This window comes from Myotis yumanensis, unplaced genomic scaffold (assembly GCF_028538775.1).
Source record: "Myotis yumanensis isolate MYYU_CA2020_CCGP unplaced genomic scaffold, mMyoYum1.0.hap1 SCAF_3, whole genome shotgun sequence".
Taxonomy (NCBI): Eukaryota; Metazoa; Chordata; class Mammalia; order Chiroptera; family Vespertilionidae; genus Myotis; species Myotis yumanensis.
Window position 1 is genome coordinate 180125761 of NW_027223754.1, and position 6000 is coordinate 180131760.

A 6000-nucleotide genomic window follows, 5' to 3' on the forward strand; every position below is an offset into this window, starting at 1 on the left:
TGTAAAATGGATCTCATATCACGGGTCATGGTCAAAGAAAGGTGAAAAACAATGCCTTAGAAGATTTGGCACAATAGCTTCGGGGTGAGGCAGGAGGATCAAGATGCAGGTATCCCCACTTTTCACTTTATGTCATTGTGTCATTTTGCTGCTATGAATATGAAGGACCTGCAGCAGTAGCTGTTTTCACTAACTGAAAGAATCCAAAGAGGATTTTCACTATTATATAGAAAGAAAGAAAGAAAGAAAGAAAGAAAGAAAGAAAGAAAGAAAGAAAGAAAGAAAGAAAGAAAGAAGAAAGAAAGAAGAAAGAAAGAAAAAGAAAGAAAAAGAAAGAAAGAAAGAAAGAAAGAAAGAAAGAAAGAAAGAAAGAAAGAAAGGAAGGAAGGAAGGAAGGAAGGAAGGAAGAGAAGAAAGAAAGAAAGAAAGAAAGAAAGAAAGAAAGAAAGAAAGAAAGAAAGAAAGAAAGGAAGGAAGGAAGGAAGGAAGGAAGGAAGAAAGAAAAAGGCATTCAGTGTCTGTTTTGCACAGCTGTTAGGCAGGCAGAGTGCACCCTGAGCAGCGGAGTGGCCCTGCCAAGCTCCTTCCCTGGACTGCACTCTGAGCCTCACCATCAGACCACCATAGCTTTGAACTCTGTCTGTGGGCATCTGTGTGCTACCTGCATTTATGTTGTGTATCCGTCAGCAAGATGTGCCCTATGGAATCAGAACAGCCTAACGGAGTTCACCAGAGTGTTATACTTAGCGTAAAACTGAACATAATTAAGCATTTTTGGTACAGTTTGGTTATTTTGGGTGTTCTAGGAACACTCAAAAGTACTTTATCTGAATTAATGGTAATTGCTTCGTTGCTTTACCAGTGGTTCTCAACCTTCTGGCCCTTTAAATACAGTTCCTCATGTTGTGACCCAACCATAAAATTATTTTCGTTGCTACTTTATAACTATAATGTTGCTACTGTTATGAATCGTAATGTAAATATCTGATATGCAGGATGGTCTTAGGTGATCCCTGTGAAAGGGTCGTTCGACTGCCAAAGGGGTCGCGGCCCACAGGTTGAGAACCGCTGCTTTACACCATTGGCTTACAAAAGATTTCTTAGGAAGGTTCTCCTTTCGGATGGCCGGAGAAACCTATCTCAGAGAAATGTCTCAGGTGAAGTTAAGACTAGATAACGACGGGCGTACCTCGTTTCATTGCACTTTGCTTTAATGCACTTCACGGGTGTTGTGTTTTTCTACAAACTGAAGGCAAGACCCTCCGCCAGCAAAAAGATGACAACTCACTTAATTGTGATGCTCGTTTTATTATGGCGGTCTGGAACCGAACCCACAGTATCTTCCAGGTATGCCTGTATTTTGATACGGGGTTCAAAGAGAAGGAAATTGAGGATAAGTCACAGTTTCTAAGTTGGGCTGCAAGGGCACATGGGAGTATAGTTCTGTTCACTTGAACCAATATCTCTTGATGGAAGCACAGAATCAAGGCGAAGGAGGAAGGGTGGAGGTGGGAGAGACTCACAGACACGTATGTTGATGAAATATAGTAAATGTAGCCATAAAGTAGGCACAAGATGCTACGCACGCCCAGAGGGAGCCCAGCCTGGGCCTTCACGCGGCTTTCCAGAGGAGACATCCTTGAGCCGAGTTTTGAAGGAGAGTTAAAGCCAGCTGGAGTGGACAGGTGGAAGGAAACCATACACCAAAGATCAGAGAGGTGGGGCAGCAGATGCTTGTGTGTGAGTGGGTGCATGAGCCAATGTTATGAGCAATTTGGTGTTCCTAGCACATTGGGAAACCAGAGGTGAAGTTGGCAGGGGTAAGGAGACAGGGTGTGAAAAGCATTGTCATGCTAAGGAGCTTAGCTCCTATGTGAGATGAAGAGCCACTGAAGGGGTTTTTAAGAAGATTTGCGCCTGGCCCGCATGGCTCAGTGGTTGAGCGCCAACCTATGAACCAGGAGGTCACAGTTCAATTCCCGATTAGGGCACATGCCCGGGTTGCAGGCTCAATCCCAGTGTAGGACGTGCAGGAGGCAGCCGATCAATGATTCTCTCTCATCATTGATGTTTCTATCTCTCTCTCCCTCTCCCTTCCTCTCTGAAATCAGTAAAAATATATTTTTTAAAAAATAAAAAAATAAACTCCCTATTTTAGTATTGCTATGTGAACGAACACACAGGATTGGTAGGTAGCATTTATTTTAAAAGAACAGTGTCAATAAATGTTCAGAACAGCTTTGTAACTACAAGTATCTTGACATATGGTCGAGCATCTAACGTATTGTGCTGGCAATCTGCCATACTGTTTTTTGTTTGTTTGTTTGTTTGTTTGTTTGTTTTTAAATCTTTTCTGGCAACTGAATGTTAAGTTTACTAATTCTCGATCTCATTTTATCACCAAAGTATTTTAGGTTTTAAAGAAGTAAGTGTAGCCCAGCCAGCCTGGCTAAGTTCAACCTATGAACCAGAAGGTTGTGGTTTGATTCCTAGTCAGGGCACATGCAGGTTGTGGGCTCCATCCACAGTAGGGGGCATGCAGGAGGCAGCCGATCAGTGATTCTCTCTCATCATTGATGTTTCTATCTCTCTCTCCCACTTTCTTCTTCTCTGAAATCAATAAAAAAAAAAGTTTAAAAAAAAATAAAGAAGTAAGCGTAGCATTTGGAAACAGTCTTCCATTGTTTTGCCATCTTTAATCCTAGCCTAGTTTGTTTTAGAAACCAAAATAATGACTTAGATTATTCTTTAAAACACTAAGTTACCTCACAGAAAGTAGACAGGGACCCAAGAGCCAATGGGTTTTTGGGTTTCTTTTCCCCTCTTTGGCATGTAGCCTAGCTTTAAAGAATAAGTGTTACTGATGGAAATTCAAATCCGTCATACATGTTAAGTATGTTCTATATAGTTATTCCTAAAACTTGCTATAACTTGCTAATACAGCTAGCTAGATGCCTATGTGAATGAATTATTCTATGTCTGGAAATACCTGCAACTGGTAGCCTGCAGGCCTCCCCACTAATGGTTTTCCCCATAATAAATAATAGCTGGAGTATTTCTTTCTCAAATGAAATATTTAAATATTAATTCACCGCAGGAGTTCTATCATTCAATAGAGTCCCATTTTCTTGGTGTTTTCACATTGTGGCCACTCTCTCAGCTGATCTGGCTAGCTATTTTAGAACCAAAAGGTAGAACCAGTTCTCACTTAAGTGATTGTTGTTGCAAATCTTATGTTCTTATTTATTTAATTTTTACTATGGTGTTACTGTCTTGGTGGTTAGGTCTTCTAAGTATAACTTGTCTATTTAATTTTTAAAGCAAATAACTCTAAGTTGCATAGTAAGATCATTTAGCTCTCTTAATGGCTAAATAAAACCAGCTCCCTTCTCACCATTTTTATGCCCTATTTCCTAGCTCTTTAATAAGCCTTTGTGCTATGTTCAGTTCCCTTTCTAGTTTCTCCATATCCTTTTAAAGATGGGAATCCTCAGTCAGACTGAATGTGAGCTTCTATAATGGGTTTGACCAACCCTAAGTATATTGGAAAGTTACATCATGGTTTTGGGGTGTCATATTTCAGTGAATATACTGTAAGATCACATTAGCTCTTTTTAAGCCGCAGGTCTCCATTGCTGACACACTCACAATCATGTAACCTGAGCACCCAGGTAGTACTGTAATACTTCCTTTTCAGTTAAAGCATCATGAAAGTTGTTATGGTGGCTATAAGTACCATTCAAGAAAAACACCCTTCAAAATAGATCATTGTCGCCCTGGCTGCTATGGCTCAGTAATTAGAACATCAGCCCATGCACTGAAGGGTCACAAGTTCGATTCCCAGTCAAGTGCATGTACCTGAATTGCAGGTTTGATCCCCAGTCCTGGTTGAGGCACGTGCCGGAGGCAACCAATTGATATGTTTCTCTTATATCAATGTTTCTCTCTCTCTCTCTCCCTCTCTCTCTCTCTCTCCCTCCCTCCTTTCAACTCTCTCTGAAAAGCAATGGAAAAAATATCCTCCAGTGAGGATTAACAACAACAAAATAGATCAGCATCAGCATCATAGTCTACATTTAAGGCTATTTTCCCTTCTAAAAGTGCAAAATCTTTTGCAATAAGTTGTCTAGCACCAATTAATTACATGGTTTCAAGGTAAAAATGTACACTTGTTATCCTGTATGTAGTTTTAGACCCCCAAAAGCAAAACTTCTCATGCAGGGCTTCCCTTTTAATCCAGGAATCTCAGATACTTTCCCCATTAGTTGTTGCGGGGGCGGGGGGGGGTCCCCCCTTTTGCAGGGTTTTGACTTCTTACAGGCTCTGCTGAAGACTTCTCATGACAATAAAATTGGTACATCTTAGAAAGTTGCTAGTAGAAATACTATTTTTCACATGATTCAGTCACTCCTTTTCCTCCAACTTCTAGTTAGTCATGCCTAATATCACTTTTAAATAGTGCTATCAATGTGCACACCCTGATCAATACTTTCTTATTTCAGGCAATGTTTAATTTGCATGCAATATTTGGCTTTCTCTTTGGAGTTTATTAGATTACAAATAGACAAAGAATGCCCATCTAAATGTACAATGCAAATCCATTTAACTAGGCTCAGAAGTTATTTCCGTCACTGTATTGATTGACAATATTGTGATATCGTCCATTTAATTTTTGTCCGTAGAAGACTATCATTCACTTCATGTCTATATTGGCCAGGTTTCGTGTGCAGAAAGTAAGATCTGCTCAAGCTAGTTTAAGCAGGAAAGGATTTATTATAGGGTATTACATGGCTGAAGAAACAGACTTGAGGGTGAGCTTTCAGGACAACTCACAAAGCCACACCACAGAACTGGACCACCAAGGAAGCTGTTGCCTCCTCTCCAGTCAGGAAGTTGCAGCCTCCAGAACACACCACCGCTGCCACGATCAGGGCGTTACTGCCATGGCTGCTGGCTCCAGAGCCAATTCATACTTTTTTACAATGTAAACCAGCAAAACCAATGTCCCACCCCCACGCTTGACAGCCACGAAACTAGTGACTGGACAGTGGGGGTGCTGTACTAATGCTTCATAGAAAAGCCCACTGGGCTTGCCAGCAGAGGCAACAGACCTATGATTTGCTCTCACGAAAGTGCATCTCATTGGCTGAGCCTGAATAAATTCTGGAACCCAGCTGTAAGCACTCTGGGAGACTTTCCTGCCTCTGCAGAATTAAAGGGGCATGAAAGGGATGATAGAATGTTGAGCACCAATCTACAAAAGCCGTCACAACCACAGTCAAATGGCATCTTAAATTCATCAGAATGGAAACAAGTCATGCCTCCAAGGCTTGAGTGATAAGTGGAAAAACTTTTTTTCCCCCATTGAGTTTTAGCAAGAGTGGAAGGGGAGGAGGAGTAGGAGAGAGAGAGAGAGAGAGAGAGAGAGAGAGAGAGAGAGAGAAGAAGAAGAAGAAGAAGAAGAAGAAGAAGAAGAAGAAGAAGAAGAAGAAGAAAGAGAGAGAGAGAGAGAGAGAAAGGAGGAGGAGGAGGAGGAGGAGGAGGAGAAGGGGGAGGAGGAGAAACCATGCTGTGAGAGATACATTGATTGGTTGCCTCCTGCATGCATCCCAAGGGGTTTGCCCCTCAACCCTTCAGTCCAAGGGCTGCCACTCCAACCACTGAGCCAAATCAGCCAGGGCTAGTGGAAATGCTTTGAAAAAAATAAAACAACCACCATTTTCAAAGATAAATTATAAATCAATTTTGTTATTGATGAGGGGAGAAGCCCTTCTTTGTAACTCTTAATATAAATACACTTCCAAAAAGATTTTGATATATAATTAAATATTACCATAGCATACAACTCTCTGTGATAACTATTAATGAATCAATTCTGTCCCCATGCAAAAATATATGAGCATCTGCTATATGCATTATCACATTGCCTTTTCCTACAAACAACTCACATTATAGTAGGAAATAGAAACAAATATGAAAAAATAAGTTATCCAATTGAAA